This window comes from Mytilus galloprovincialis, chromosome 1 (genome assembly GCF_965363235.1).
Source record: "Mytilus galloprovincialis chromosome 1, xbMytGall1.hap1.1, whole genome shotgun sequence".
Classification (NCBI taxonomy): Eukaryota; Metazoa; Mollusca; class Bivalvia; order Mytilida; family Mytilidae; genus Mytilus; species Mytilus galloprovincialis.
Window position 1 is genome coordinate 112,827,227 of NC_134838.1, and position 17,163 is coordinate 112,844,389.

General features: G+C 31.7%; 1 protein-coding gene and 1 long non-coding RNA gene across 2 annotated transcripts in view; both read left to right on the forward strand.

Moving 5' to 3' along the window:
- The window catches only part of LOC143055368 (uncharacterized), a 106,407-nt gene extending 93,986 nt beyond the window's left edge, over window positions 1-12,421 (forward strand). Inside the window, exon 4 of the long non-coding RNA XR_012972017.1 lies at window positions 12,251-12,421. This is a non-coding gene — a long non-coding RNA (uncharacterized LOC143055368). The remainder of the gene's footprint in view (window positions 1-12,250) is intronic.
- A 4,069-nt stretch (window positions 12,422-16,490) lies between these two features.
- LOC143052083 (receptor-type tyrosine-protein phosphatase epsilon-like) overlaps window positions 16,491-17,163 on the forward strand; it is a 109,498-nt gene continuing 108,825 nt past the window's right edge. The window contains exon 1 of the mRNA XM_076225052.1: window positions 16,491-16,656. The gene's annotated coding sequence lies outside the window, so the exon portion shown is untranslated. The remainder of the gene's footprint in view (window positions 16,657-17,163) is intronic.

A 17,163-nucleotide genomic window follows, 5' to 3' on the forward strand; every position in this document is an offset into this window, starting at 1 on the left:
CAGGGAGATTTACTTATACTACTGTACAGGTGTTGAAACAACTTTCACAGCCTGGATGTACTGAAGAATCATCAAGAGTACTGACGGATAATTGAAAACACTTGATCAACATTTCAGAATTATGGCCAGTTTTCAATTAATGAGAACAAGTCAAGAAAAACAGGTGAAAGCGACCCCTTGTGAAGATTTTAAGAGTAAGGAAAAAGCGTTTGCCGACAAACCGTTGGATCCCGACTTGTACAAAGTTTAAACAATTCAAATCGAAGAACAATCGGGTAATTTAACTACGAGAAGTTATTGACGTAAGCTGGAGTACATTGTTTCTCATGCCGAGTTCGAAAGTCGATGTAATACAGTATTTACGGTGGAAAAAATGCACAGTCAACACTGATGGAAGATTATTTGCCGCGATTTAATAAGAGAGGAGATTGTGTAATGATGTATTGGCAGAAAAATGGGTTTGGTAGCTACTGGACTAGTGAAAGCAATTTTTTATCCATCATTAATTAGATACGGGTTATACTAACACATGATGATCCGAAATTGTACACCGAGTTTTACATTGGAATGAGACATTTCATGTACACGATCGTAAAACCGCGACTATAGGGCACCGTTTCACAACGCTTTCTTAACTTACGATCATCGTTTCTGTTTACGATCCGTTAATTTGTGGTTTTACGTTCCCGTTACGCCTTTTCACAAAGGCATCGTTCAGGACTACTAAGTTGATCGCAAGTTACGCACTGGGTATCATCGTAAGTGTATAGTAAAACAAAAAAGTGATTTCTTTGACGTCCGCGCTTCTATTAAATATTGCATGAAACCTGAAAATGTTCTGCCTAATGAGTTTAATAACATATTGTTACGAGGGCATGGTGGGGTTGGGATTCTTCATTTCTTTGTTCTGTAATTCATGGCCATTCTCATCTATTCAGTAAGAAATATTCTTTAAATTTTTTGTGTTCCTTTTGAACCTTTCATTGCACTAAACAAATGAAACCAATTATCAAAATTTGATAATTACTTGAATCAAAACACGGAAAAATATAAATGTTTTAATTTATTTGTAATAATTTGGATGTATGGGATAACAAGAGAAGAAATTAGTTATGTTTAATCTCACCTAGTTTGTGATATGAGGTAATAGTACCGTGAAGCTGAGAATTAAGTTTTATAACATATTTAGCACCATTAGTTATCCGACATTTAGAGTAATCTGGAATCTGAAAAAACGATTAAAAATTTGATCACCAGAACTAGATTTTATAATTGTTGATAGCCCAACTGTCCAACAAAATATAAAAAAAATTGCCTATCAATCAGGTAAAATTGACTTTCGACTGATTTGACTAATTTGTTAGACATTTTTGCTCAACTGTTTCTGTCCTTTTGCATCATTGGTTTCAAACATTCGGCTCTTAGCGTAACAGTTATAAATCGAAAATAGCTCTTTTATTGTATAAAGTTTATAACTAGTTGTTTTTTGTTTTTTTCTGCCACTGCAGTGCTTTTTGTTGTCAATGGTTATTTTAGTCTGAACTCGTAATCTTATCACGAACTATTTTATCAATGTTGTAATAATTTCTAAAACAATGTACGAGAAGGTTGTAGGGTTGATCTGTCTGGAATAGTAAACGAAATGGTACGTCAAGATTTGTCAACTCGTGCAAAATCGTGAATTTGGAGAACAATACCAATGCTTACCAATGTACATAATTTGCATGGCCAACAAACTTTAAAAAAATCTGATATTCAAACGCCTATTAACGGGATTTGATGCATTATAATATGTATATACAAAGAGAAGTGTTTTAGTCTCTTTCAAAGGTTGGTGCATGAGATTAATATGTTACAACCAACCCACAAAAAAGATTGCCTACTAAGAATATACAAGCTATAGAAAATGATTTTATATTTTGTATTTTGCTATTTGTCTTCTTGTCGTCCCTCTATGGTCATAGTTTATCAATGACAACGCATACAACTTTAAATTCGTGTTTGAAAACTCTTCCCTCCGTCACAAATAATCATGAAATATTTGCCACTGTACGATCAGATAACAATGTATTTTTTGTCTTAATAACAGATACTTTATATATTTCGTATACATTAAACTAGCTGAAATGTCATTACGACTGTGTGTCTATATCGTGGTATGGTCTATTTGAAGTGCTCATTAGAGCTTGTGCAATATGTATTTTTTTGTGTATAAATATTGACTCTAAACCCATACTTGAATTCAATTTATTTGGCTTACACAGGCAAAATTTGCTCACATAAATTTCACATGAATCTCACATAAAATTCAAACGAAAAATTTCACGTGAGATTCACCTCAATCGAGCTTATACCTGAAACTCACGTGAACATTTTATATGAATTTCACGTGAATTGAGATTCACATGAATCTGATGTAAAAGATTTCACTGAAAATTTCACGTAAAATTTACGTAAAAAATTTGATATTTTTCATAAATTTAATTAAATTTGAAAATTTAGATGTTATATGAAATACTCTATTTTGAAAATTCATGTGAATTTCACATGAAACAAATTTACGTGATTTCACGTAAGTTTCACGTATAAGCTCGTTTGAGGTGAAATTCATGTGAATTTCACGTGAGATTCACATGAATTTAAATTCACGTGAAATTGATGTGAATGAAATTTGCCTGTGATTATACAGTCATTGCAAATCAAAGATCCTTCCTTAAATTTTTTAATTGAGTGTCCTGTTCGCAACCCAAATTTAAGCCGCTTTTTTGTGACTATGGCATAAAAACAAACAATCCAGAATACAAAAATACCTCAATAAAACTAACTATAGTGTGTTCTATCCCAAATATATTCTAAATTCCATATTGCAGAATAATTTAGGAAATTTGAGCCCCCAGGAACAAAAAAAAAAAAAAAACAAGAGAAAAATGCCTACCCTCTGGTTCATAAAACAAATAATTTTACTGGTAAATGCGATGATTTTATTATTTTAAAGGTCTTTTGTATAGAAAACAAAAACTGTGCAAAACCCAGATGTTAGTAGTCATTCCTATAAAAACTTTTGTGAATTGATGCATTATACTGGTATCTTCATACATAGAAATTTTGCAAATATGGCTTTGTTTAAACACTTCTAGTTCATATAGTAACTTAATTGTGTTAGATATATGGTTAGTGATGCTACTTTTGTGACAAGATTTCTAAACTGACCATTTGAGGTAGAAGTTGTAAACTTTAATTGTAAAATAGGCATACAATAAGATGTGGACAGGAGACAGAAGCAGGATTGGATACTTTATGCTATCTTGAATGTTGGAATGATTAACTGCTAATCATTACATTTATAGTTTTCTGAAATGCTTTCAATTTGTTATCAGAATAATTTCAAACAGGTTCTAGACATTTCATGTCAGAAAATTGCACATAGGGTAAGCTGGTAATGATTTAAGTCTTGTTTTAAAATTCTTAAAAAAATTGAAACAGGTGTGACGGTAAAAAATGTACTGTTTAAAAAAACTGACAGTATATGCAGTGATTTCTTTAAAGCTATAATTCTTATAAATAAGTATTGTTGTGAGAGAAAAAAGTGTTTTTAGAGAGTTATTCATTTGAATAAATGTTAGTATATGTTGCCCTTTGTAGATACAGCTGTTTCTCAAATCACGCCTCTTTTGTGGAGATATATAATATTCATAGAAAAATTAATTTTGTTAATGTACTGGTTTTTCATACCTGATCTCGTTGTTTCATCTCGTAAAGACATAACTTGGGAATGTTACCATTAAATAGACATATGAAATTAAATTATGTGGGAACCCTTAAGTCAAGGTAAGGGTATGACATAATTTAAGTGTAAGTTGAAACTCTTAGAAGAAGTGGGAATATAAACGTTGAAACTATGCCGCACAGCCCTATATTTTGACTTTGAAAAAAAATATTAGTGCATATGAACTTTCCATTCTAGGATATACTTTTGTTCAAAACTTCCTAGTTTAAAAAAAAAGTCATACAGTTTAAGCCGTAAAATGAGTTACTATGAGAAATTGCATTGTTGCTATTTACAAAAATGCAACCTTATGATTTTTGTTAATTGGTGAAATGACAGTAAAATGAGGAGATTAATCTTACCTTCCGGTCCTCCGATTTTCATGAATATAACACATCATAATTACATTACATGAATGTTTAATTATAATACATTATTTTTATTTCTAACATCAATTTCGCATCATTCTAAAATTAATCATCATTTCAAAATGAAATGTAACCTTCATGAGGACACCTGCTTCCACAATATAGTGCAAGAAAATATGAAAAGAAATCTTGTTTTCATAATCCAGCACAAAAATGTATTTAATGTTTCTCTAAATAGTTATAAAGGGTTAATTACGTTGTTAAAGCGTTGACCGAATTACATTTTACATGAAGCGCGGCTTACACCCAAATAAATTTACAAAAGGAATCATTCAGTTGTTAAGTTCTCTAATTTTGAGCCAAGGAACTTTAATAAATAGTTTATTAGGCATGTAAGAATCTGTAACGATCGGGAAATCAGTTACATTAGAGATTTCCAATAAAATGACTTATCCTACCTCCTATACATTTCAAGGAATATGATTGGTTAAAAGCGTCCGCGTGCAAACCGTGTATATTTGATATTAGGTCAGTAGGGAGGCGGGGTTTATCTCATACACGGTTAGTAGTGGAGTTACGTCCCTTAATATTCCATATTAGGTAAGAAGGGGGCGGGGCTTATTTCATACACAGTTAGTAATGGTGTTATGTCCCTTTATAAAAACAAAATGGTACTGAGAAAAAAAGTTAAAAGTTCCACCAGACGAAGAAATTGATGATTAAGATTGAAATAAATTCATAAAACACATTTAAACCTTACAAGTCGTTATTGTTGGCATCTGTTTTTGTACGATCAATGGAAGTATTTTCTTAATGCTAACAGTATTGACGACTTGCTCATTTTGAGAATCACTAGTCTTAATTTCACACGTTAAGATAGTCGGTAAGATAAATTCGTTACATAGTGTGCTAGTGACGTAATACGGAATATATGGGGTCAGTAAATTCCATATGGGGATTCGAGCTTCGCTCTCACCCCATATGGAATTTACTGACCCCATATATACCGTATTAGGTCACTAGCACACTATGTAACTAATAATACGTACCTAACTCGACGTACGTACGTAATGGGACCGGTTAATACTAACCAATTAATTTTGTTAAACGCGTCACTCAAGTTTTAACTAAGTATTCCTAAATTATAATACCCATTCATAATTTTGTTTTATCAATATAAAGTATTTCTAAGATGAAGAAAAACGAAAGAAATCATGATTTTTATATATCACGTGACTATTGAGATTCCCGCCAATACTTCACTGTCATAAGACCACGTATATATACGTATCTTTACCTATCATACGGTTCATTTGAGTTGTCTTTCGTGCTTTTGACCATGACTTTGTTTTTTCGATATACTTGGCAAAAGTTAATAAACCTTTTATTATTTGATAATTTTATTGCCCTTGTTTGTCGTTTTCATTTTGGTGTCCCTTCTTCTTTTCGTTTTTTTTTTAATGTTTTATAATATCTTATTTACGAGGAGGACAGATTAAAATTGACACTCCGTAAATTTTATGGACACCATCACGATTTGGTGGATCCATACGATGTTTCGTTGACCAAACTAGCTAAGGACATTTTTACCACATGGTAGATTGTGTTTTGTCATAATGTCGTCTAATCTTTTAATTACCAAACGTGACTTATTCCCGATTGTGACTGTTTTGCCGAGTGTGAACTCGCATTACTATAAGACGTGGTACGGTACTTATACATCCCAAATTCATGTATTTAGTTTAAATGTTTAATGTTATATTTGTAATTCTCATCGGATTTTGTCAAATGTGTTGACGTCTTTTCTATTATATTTCTGTGTTATGGTAAAGAAAATTAATCACCGCCTTCATTTATCAGATTTGATTTCGTTCAAAGTAATCAGTACGATATTTTACGTTTGAAGTTAGATTCATAACAAACCTGACATAGTTTTATAATATAGTTAATTGCTACCTCAGTTTTATATTAATAAGAATTAAAATGTGCTTTGTTATTAAATGCAATATCAGTATTTAGTTCAAATATATAATCTTAAATTAATCCTAATTCTAATGACGTCATTTTTTCGTCATTTTTCATTTTTTGATGCTCTGTTTTACTAATTCTAATGACGTCATTTTTTCGTCATTTTTCAGTTTCAAATAGGACGTCACTTGGCGTAGAGGTTTAAACGTATTCGGATGTGTCTACTTTTGTGTTTCAAATGTCTGGTTATGTAAATGTATTTCAGTTGTTTCCTGTAATTAGTTAATACTTCAGCTTTATCATGTACATCTTTTGAATATTCATTTTATTAAATTTACTGTTTGCAAAAGTATAAATTACTCTAAATTATAGGGATTTTCTGGTAACTTAACGGAAAACCCTTGCCGTTTTTGGCACATCCTTTTTGATCTTTTGGTCCTCGATGCTGTTCAACTTTGTACTCGTTTCGGCTTTCAAACTTTTGTATCTGTGCGTCACACATAGGTCTTGTGTGGACAAAATACACTTCTGGCGTATTAAAATTTTGAACTTGTTGCCTTTTGTTGGCTGTTGTTCGTGTGATTCTTTGTCAATTGTGTTCTCCAATTTATTTATATTGTAGTCCTGTGTTGTCATTTTGATGTTATATTTCACATGGCCATAAAAGTGCGAGGTTTGGCATGCCACAAAACCAGGTTCAACCCACCATTTTTTCCTTTAAAAATGCCCTGTACCAAGTCAGGAATATGGTCATTGTTATATTATAGTTCGTTTCTGTGTGTATTACATTATAACGTTGTGTCGTTTGTTTTCTCTTATTTTTGAGTGTAAATTCACATTGCGATAAGACGTGTCACGGTACTTGTCTATCCCAAATTCATGTATTTGGTTTTGATGTTATATATATATGTTATATTTGTTATTCTCGTGGGATTTTGTCTATATGTGTTACATTTTAGTGTTATGTCGTTGTTCTCCTCTTATATTTAATGCGTTTCCCTCGGTTTTAGTTTGTTATCCCGATTTTGTTTTTTGTCCATGGATTTATGAGTTTTGAACAGCGGTATACTACTGTTGCCTTTATTTACGTGGGTATTTATTATTAAATAATTTATTTTTTTTAGCAATTTCATAAAAAAATAACTGAAAGTGTTGATTAGAATGTGTCTCTGTTCAAGTTGATAACTGGGATTGCATCATACTTTATTAAGCATCATTTCAAACGTTCTCTTCTTTTGTAGTTAATCTCCTTAATTTACAATCTCCGAATTTTTTTTCAACTGGGAAAATGTACGACAGCGGGATGTGTATATTTAAAGAAATTTAAACAGGTCTTGTACATTTTTAAATTTTGATAGTTGACATGCACTTTTTTTTCAAAGGAAAGTCAACGAACATTAAAAAAAAAGAAAATCTTGTAATTGATAATATGTATGTAAATAAATGTGTACACCAAATCATTACATATATTGTAATTTGGAAGGTGTACCTGATTAACAACTGATGAATAATAATATGCATATAAACATTGGTCACTGTGGATAGTAAACTATCAGTTAATAGTACATAGTAATTGGCTAAAATATCCTGTCCCCAAGTATCTCTGATTAAAAAAGGATGAGAATGCTATTTACATACTTGTTACATTTTTGAGACAACAATAATGTCACTTCAGTCTTAATGGGAATTTTCTTCTTTTTTTTACTTTAATTCTTACTTATCAAGGAAGTGGATTCTAAAGCTATCACATATATTGATTGAGTTAACGAAACATTTTAGTTTCATTTTTTTCTCGCTTTGGAGGTATATGTATAAAAGTGACAACTCTGCGACGGATCCATGGACAGGATAATCAGTGACTGAAAAAACACTTTATAGTCATAATTAAATACCAGTACAATGTACATGGGATTGACTGGTAGCAGGCTAGCCTCGAATTCGGGTTTAATTATTTTGTTGGACCCCCTTAACGAATGACTTTAAAACTGTATTTTTCGGCTTATCCACCAAGCATGATGCATTCATGAGTAAGAGCAGGTATTGGTTTACTCAGTAATATAGCTTGAGGCTTATTCTCCGTCGTAAGTACACATATAGCTCGAGGTTTCTTCGTCGTTAGTATTATAATTTGAGGCTTAATTCTTATCTGATATTTAAGGCAATTTAGAGAACTTATTTTACGCATGCATATCTATGCTACATATAAATGTCAAGTAAAGCCAATAGAGATCATTGAAGTATGTTTATCAAATAATCATGTGACAATTATAACAGTAAGAAAGGAATTGATTTGTGAGACTGAAACGAAGCATAAAAACAGCAATTTATAGTATTTCCAATAATTAACTCCATGCACCGATCTGATAGTATCCATTGCTGCTGAACACCATCTTAAAATCAACTACAACTTATGAATAGAGAATAGATGTCCAGTTTATAATATTGAACAATTATGTGGTACTGTAACACCGTTGTCCTAGTATGGATGTGCCTGTCCAAAGTCAGGAGCCTGTGATTCAGTGCTTAACGTTTGTTGTTGTTTTTTCGTTCATTTTTTTTAACATTTATTTGGCCGTTAGTTTTTTTCGTTTTATTTGTTTTACATTTTTCATGTTGTGCCATCTTATAGCTGTCTATGATGTATGGGCTTTGCTCGTTGTTGAAAGCCATACGGTGGTCTTTAGTTCTTAAAATTTCTGTGTCATTTTGGTCTCTTGTGAAGAGTTGTCGCATTGACAATTATACCACACCTTGTTTTGGTACATATCACCAATAAAGTATAAGAAATGTATACACAGTCTAGAAAAGCAAGACTACACGTCAGTATCACATTTCTGTGTTAACATGTTAAGTGAGATACTAAATCACTGAAAAAATCAAATTTAGAATGTAGTCTTAAACTTTTAAATCTCATGCGAAATGTCTAATGTTCAGACATTGTTGTTTTTAAAAAGTATTTATCAAAGTCAAACGACAATGATTTAAGTTTTTTTTTCGTGCCACACAATTTGTAAAAATGGTCGAATCCAAGATATTTGAAAGAGGGTGTAGTTCCCAAGGGGGGAGTATGCCCTCTACACCTGTATCCTCGAATTCACGTTTAGGTATACAAGGACAAAAACCCCGTCCCATACATGAGAATAGGTAAAGACGGAAAAGTACCATTTGATAAATATATCAATGATATGAATTTCTGCCCACATCAAATTATCTTTAATTCAATTATAGAAAAATAATATTGAAAAAATAGTCGAGTACACCTTTTACATTGGGGTGTGTTGGAATCTACTTTAAACTTAAAACTTTAAAAACAAAAACAAAAAGACAACCTTCTCGCTTCGGAATTCATTATTTTGATATTTTCATGCTAAATTTTGTCTTGGTAGTTTTTAAAATTCATAATTTGAGAAGTACTAAAATATGGGTCAAGTGAAATGACAAGAAATGATGGGTGTATTTGATTACAAGTTGCTAACTTACTTATTTCATTATAATACTTGTTTCAATAAAATCTTTCAAAGTTTAATAACAAAATATTCAAAGATTTTAAAAAATAGTTGGGGTTGATGTTTACATAAAGTATATTCCAGCAAAAAATACGTGTTAAAAGAGCAAAACATTCATGCAGTTGATTCTCCCCTCTGTCATGCTTCAATGCAATAGGACAAAATACGTTGAGTTAGGTCGGTTATGTCGAGTAAAGTCATTTTATTGGAAATCTTTAATACACGAAACATGTGATTTACCTCCAAACACTCCTGACGATACAAGTTACATGAGTTTGTTGCTGAGTTAACCTTTTTCTTATTCAGAAGGACTATTATTCACAGTTAATTCTGAAAATAATTAACTGTCTAATATCAGTCGATAAACACACTATGGTCTTTTATCACAGACTCTTTTATGAGATGGGCTTTATTACACAATAGAGTAAAATTAAACAAATGATGCAGAAACGTACCAGATGTGACTTCGTTCGAAAAAAAAGAATTGTGGTGTTCTCTTTAACTATGAATAAGCAACTTATAACAAGATGAACCAGACGCAATAATTGACCAACACAGTATCATAATACCCTTGTTGATTGGTCGATAACGATTGATTGTCATTACGAAATTATCGTCGATAAAATCAAAATTATGGTTGGAATTGATAACACTTTTACTTTATACATCCACATATTTGAGGGATTATTTTTAAACAGATCAAGGAAGTTATCGTGTAACAACTCAATGAAAAATGTTTTGTGTATTTTTATGTTTTTTTTAACTGCGAATATCAGTACTCTCAACACTCCATAAGAAAACAACTGACTTATACGATCGTAACGTATATATCGTTACTGCCATTATAATTTGAGTGGTCGTAAAACTTTTATCAAAAACAATACTGTTTTCTGAAAAATATGATAGTGTGGTATACAGAAAAGAAAAAAGTATATTTTTTAATGACGACAGAGATAGGCTCACAGAACATAGATTTTATTTTTCATTTTCCACCCATAACCTAAATTATACAATAACATAGCCTTCATATTTGACGGTTGTAAGAAAACAAGTAAAAGAAACAGAATAAATGTTTAGAGGATATCGATTTTACCTCGTAGAATGATTTTGATCAATCAAAACTTAATAAAGTGTGTATTGCTATATACTTTGTCATCATATGGTCCTACAATTGAAATCTATCAATATTATGTGCTTTTGAATTGTATAACACCATGCTTTCAAACACGGTTATAGGCGGATCCATGAAAGGGTCTGGGTGCCCCCCCCCCTCCCCCCATTTTTGACTGAGTATATAAGGAGCCATTAAAGCATGACTGAAGTGGGCATCTCTGAGGGCATTCAGAGGCCATCCCCCTTTTCCCCTTGACAAATTTCTGGAATCGCCACTGCCGGGTTTATGACATCTTTACACTAAATGTATTGCTAATTAATTTTGAAAGAAAATAATTTATCTATAAGTTGTTATTGCCAATTATATCTTATATTAGTTACTGTAAGTATTCTTATATTAGCACTTTGGTGTTATCTTTAATGTTTTTTTGGGGGGGTTCTGTGCAATTCAAAGAGTCTAACAATTTTGAACAGTTTGTTTTACACAATTGACCCATATTAGAGGACGAGAGATCGATCACAAATGAATTTACTTTGTTTAACCTTGTCATATCCTTTCTTAATTTGTACAGAATTAGGACTTTGTGGCTAATGCTGGTAACTGAATGTCCATGTTTTTTTTTATTTGTTTTGCCATAAATTAGGCCGTTGGGGGTTTTGGTTTCATGATTTGTCATATATGTTTTAAATAAAATTATACGTATTGGGTTTTCTAATTGTTGAAGACCTTACTTTGACTCATAGTTTATTAACATTTATACAGGCCTCAGTGAACGAGTGGTCTACGTAGTCGAACTGCTATACCACTTGTATGTCAACAATGAGGTTTTGAGTTCAAATCCCGTATGTGACAGGTGTGCTCGACTTCAATCTTCATTGACTAGGTTTCTCAGTTTTCCTACCGAGAGATGTTTTTGTCAGACTCCGCCTTCATTTAGCACAACATTGCTGTAAGCGACGTTAAAATCTATCCAATCAATCCATCTTACATCTTCGTCATTTAGACTCTGGTGTCTTATTGGTAATTATATGCTACACTCCTTATATATTATAGGAATTATTTATAGTTGAACATACACCAGATATAAAACGAAATATAAAACAAGGGTAAACAAACACTGCATGTACTTTTATCTTTTTATTTGTTTTGTCATAAATTAGGCCGTTGTAGGGTTTCGTGTGAAACGATTCATGATTTGTCAAACATGTTATAATTAACTATATTTGATAGAACTCACTTTGACTCATATTGTTTTACAACAATGGGATTGTGAGTTCGAATCCCGCACGTGACAAGTGCGTCCCGAAGCACCTTAAATCACTGTAATTTTATAGTAGGGTTCGTGTTACTAAGTCCTTGGTTTTCTGTGGTGTTATTATATACTTTTATTTATATTTTGGTTAGTTTTCGTATATTGACATGGCGTCTGTTTGCTTTTGAATTATGTATCAGAATTGAAATTTTAGGTTGTCCAGTTATAAGTTCAGTTACAATATCATTTAAGTTATCGTATCTGTTTTCCTTTCAGCCATTACATGCAGCCCGTTAAATGTGGCGGAATTTGTTCTTGTTACACCTACTTCAGAAAAACATTATTTTAATGAGGTTTTGACATTGTCGTGTAAACATGGATACAGTGGATCACCAACTGATGTAAAATGCAACCCAAACGGTTCCTGGCCTCCACATAAAAATATCTGCACACGTAAGTGTTTGTAAAAACTTCTCTACCACTCACGAACTATGATTAACCTTTTTTAATATGATTGTGTTATTATGTATTTTAAGGAAACTTATATAAAAGTTCAACATTTGACTTTAAAAAATAAATCTGAATACAAAAAAGGAAATGTTTCAAATTAAATAAAATAGTATCAAAAGCTACATGTATAAGTATAAACGTTTATTTACATTTGAAACGAGATTGTTAACGGGTGTTTGAATGTAAGACATAACATAAGGTTTTTAATAAAACATGTTTCTTTTGTTCACACAATCATAATAATGGAACAAATATATTGTGGGAATCTTTGGTGAAATTTTAAAATTAAAATGCAGTTGTGTTCAAATTGTTGTCTGTTTTTTTTTTTACTTCAGCCAATATTTGCAAACAATTGAATGTGTCAAAAAATGTGATAGTTACACCATCCAGCGATACATATTATTTCAATGAAATCTTGTCATTGTCATGATTTTGTTTTATCAATATAAAGTATTTCTAAGATGAAGAAAAACGAAAGAAATCATGATTTTTATATATCACGTGACTATTGAGATTCCCGCCAATACTTCACTGTCATAAGACCACGTATATATACGTATCTTTACCTATCATACGGTTCATTTGAGTTGTCTTTCGTGCTTTTGACCATGACTTTGTTTTTTCGATATACTTGGCAAAAGTTAATAAACCTTTGTCTTGGTAGTTTTTAAAATTCATAATTTGAGAAGTACTAAAATATGGGTCAAGTGAAATGACAAGAAATGATGGGTGTATTTGATTACAAGTTGCTAACTTACTTATTTCATTATAATACTTGTTTCAATAAAATCTTTCAAAGTTTAATAACAAAATATTCAAAGATTTTAAAAAATAGTTGGGGTTGATTTTTACATAAAGTATATTCCAGCAAAAAATACGTGTTAAAAGAGCAAAACATTCATGCAGTTGATTCTCCCCTCTGTCATGCTTCAATGCAATAGGACAAAATACGTTGAGTTAGGTCGGTTATGTCGAGTAAAGTCATTTTATTGGAAATCTTTAATACACGAAACATGTGATTTACCTCCAAACACTCCTGACGATACAAGTTACATGAGTTTGTTGCTGAGTTAACCTTTTTCTTATTCAGAAGGACTATTATTCACAGTTAATTCTGAAAATAATTAACTGTCTAATATCAGTCGATAAACACACTATGGTCTTTTATCACAGACTCTTTTATGAGATGGGCTTTATTACACAATAGAGTAAAATTAAACAAATGATGCAGAAACGTACCAGATGTGACTTCGTTCGAAAAAAAAGAATTGTGGTGTTCTCTTTAACTATGAATAAGCAACTTATAACAAGATGAACCAGACGCAATAATTGACCAACACAGTATCATAATACCCTTGTTGATTGGTCGATAACGATTGATTGTCATTACGAAATTATCGTCGATAAAATCAAAATAATGGTTGGAATTGATAACACTTTTACTTTATACATCCACATATTTGAGGGATTATTTTTAAACAGATCAAGGAAGTTATCGTGTAACAACTCAATGAAAAATGTTTTGTGTATTTTTATGTTTTTTTTAACTGCGAATATCAGTACTCTCAACACTCCATAAGAAACCAACTGACTTATACGATCGTAACGTATATATCGTTACTGCCATTATAATTTGAGTGGTCGTAAAACTTTTATCAAAAACAATACTGTTTTCTGAAAAATATGATAGTGTGGTATACAGAAAAGAAAAAAGTATATTTTTTAATGACGACAGAGATAGGCTCACAGAACATAGATTTTATTTTTCATTTTCCACCCATAACCTAAATTATACAATAACATAGCCTTCATATTTGACGGTTGTAAGAAAACAAGTAAAAGAAACAGAATAAATGTTTAGAGGATATCGATTTTACCTCGTAGAATGATTTTGATCAATCAAAACTTAATAAAGTGTGTATTGCTATATACTTTGTCATCATATGGTCCTACAATTGAAATCTATCAATATTATGTGCTTTTGAATTGTATAACACCATGCTTTCAAACACGGTTATAGGCGGATCCATGAAAGGGTCTGGGTGCCCCCCCCCCCTCCCCCCATTTTTGACTGAGTATATAAGGAGCCATTAAAGCATGACTGAAGTGGGCATCTCTGAGGGCATTCAGAGGCCATCCCCCTTTTCCCCTTGACAAATTTCTGGAATCGCCACTGCCGGGTTTATGACATCTTTACACTAAATGTATTGCTAATTAATTTTGAAAGAAAATAATTTATCTATAAGTTGTTATTGCCAATTATATCTTATATTAGTTACTGTAAGTATTCTTATATTAGCACTTTGGTGTTATCTTTAATGTTTTTTTGGGGGGGTTCTGTGCAATTCAAAGAGTCTAACAATTTTGAACAGTTTGTTTTACACAATTGACCCATATTAGAGGACGAGAGATCGATCACAAATGAATTTACTTTGTTTAACCTTGTCATATCCTTTCTTAATTTGTACAGAATTAGGACTTTGTGGCTAATGCTGGTAACTGAATGTCCATGTTTTTTTTTATTTGTTTTGCCATAAATTAGGCCGTTGGGGGTTTTGGTTTCATGATTTGTCATATATGTTATAAATAAAATTATACGTATTGGGTTTTCTAATTGTTGAAGACCTTACTTTGACTCATAGTTTATTAACATTTATACAGGCCTCAGTGAACGAGTGGTCTACGTAGTCGAACTGCTATACCACTTGTATGTCAACAATGAGGTTTTGAGTTCAAATCCCGTATGTGACAGGTGTGCTCGACTTCAATCTTCATTGACTAGGTTTCTCAGTTTTCCTACCGAGAGATGTTTTTGTCAGACTCCGCCTTCATTTAGCACAACATTGCTGTAAGCGACGTTAAAATCTATCCAATCAATCCATCTTACATCTTCGTCATTTAGACTCTGGTGTCTTATTGGTAATTATATGCTACACTCCTTATATATTATAGGAATTATTTATAGTTGAACATACACCAGATATAAAACGAAATATAAAACAAGGGTAAACAAACACTGCATGTACTTTTATCTTTTTATTTGTTTTGTCATAAATTAGGCCGTTGTAGGGTTTCGTGTGAAACGATTCATGATTTGTCAAACATGTTATAATTAACTATATTTGATAGAACTCACTTTGACTCATATTGTTTTACAACAATGGGATTGTGAGTTCGAATCCCGCACGTGACAAGTGCGTCCCGAAGCACCTTAAATTACTGTAATTTTATAGTAGGGTTCGTGTTACTAAGTCCTTGGTTTTCTGTGGTGTTATTATATACTTTTATTTATATTTTGGTTAGTTTTCGTATATTGACATGGCGTCTGTTTGCTTTTGAATTATGTATCAGAATTGAAATTTTAGGTTGTCCAGTTATAAGTTCAGTTACAATATCATTTAAGTTATCGTATCTGTTTTCCTTTCAGCCATTACATGCAGCCCGTTAAATGTGGCGGAATTTGTTCTTGTTACACCTACTTCAGAAAAACATTATTTTAATGAGGTTTTGACATTGTCGTGTAAACATGGATACAGTGGATCACCAACTGATGTAAAATGCAACCCAAACGGTTCCTGGCCTCCACATAAAAATATCTGCACACGTAAGTGTTTGTAAAAACTTCTCTACCACTCACGAACTATGATTAACCTTTTTTAATATGATTGTGTTATTATGTATTTTAAGGAAACTTATATAAAAGTTCAACATTTGACTTTAAAAAATAAATCTGAATACAAAAAAGGAAATGTTTCAAATTAAATAAAATAGTATCAAAAGCTACATGTATAAGTATAAACGTTTATTTACATTTGAAACGAGATTGTTAACGGGTGTTTGAATGTAAGACATAACATAAGGTTTTTAATAAAACATGTCGTTTGTTCACACAATCATAATAATGGAACAAATATATTGTGGGAATCTTTGGTGAAATTTTAAAATTAAAATGCAGTTGTGTTCAAATTGTTGTCTGTTTTTTTTTTTTACTTCAGCCAATGTTTGCAAACAATTGAATGTGTCAAAAAATGTGATAGTTACACCATCCAGCGATACATATTATTTCAATGAAATCTTGTCATTGTCATGTAAAGAAGGATTCTCAGGAACTCGAGTCTCTATAAAATGTAATGCAAATGGTTTCTGGCAAGAACAAAGACCTAACTGCACAAGTAAGTTTGTTCAAATCTCTCTACCTAAATCGGACACAAACTATCATAATCATTTAAGCAATAATGTGTCAATATACATGTATGCCAAGGAAACTAGTATACTTTCCGAATATTTGAGGTTCTAAAATTGATGATAATTTAACAATGTGAAATAATGTATCAATTAACCGTTAAAATATGATATATTTTCAAATTAAAAAATGAAATAGCAAGAACAGAAAATGAAACAAATGGTTCATGCACATGTGGTTAAACCTATTTCCCATTAAAAAAAAATTGTTAACTTCAAGAAATCTTATACTTAATGATAAAAAAAAAATCATTTCAATATCGACATCATGGAAAGAGAAAAAAAACAAGTGAAACCGCGAGCTACTGCTCACTGATGATACTCCGCCGCAAGTGGATAATATTAATAGTGTAAAAATATGCAAGTGTTCGGTTAACAGGAAGTTGTCGAGTGATGAATCTGAAAACGCATCACACGGTATAGCGGACTTATATCAA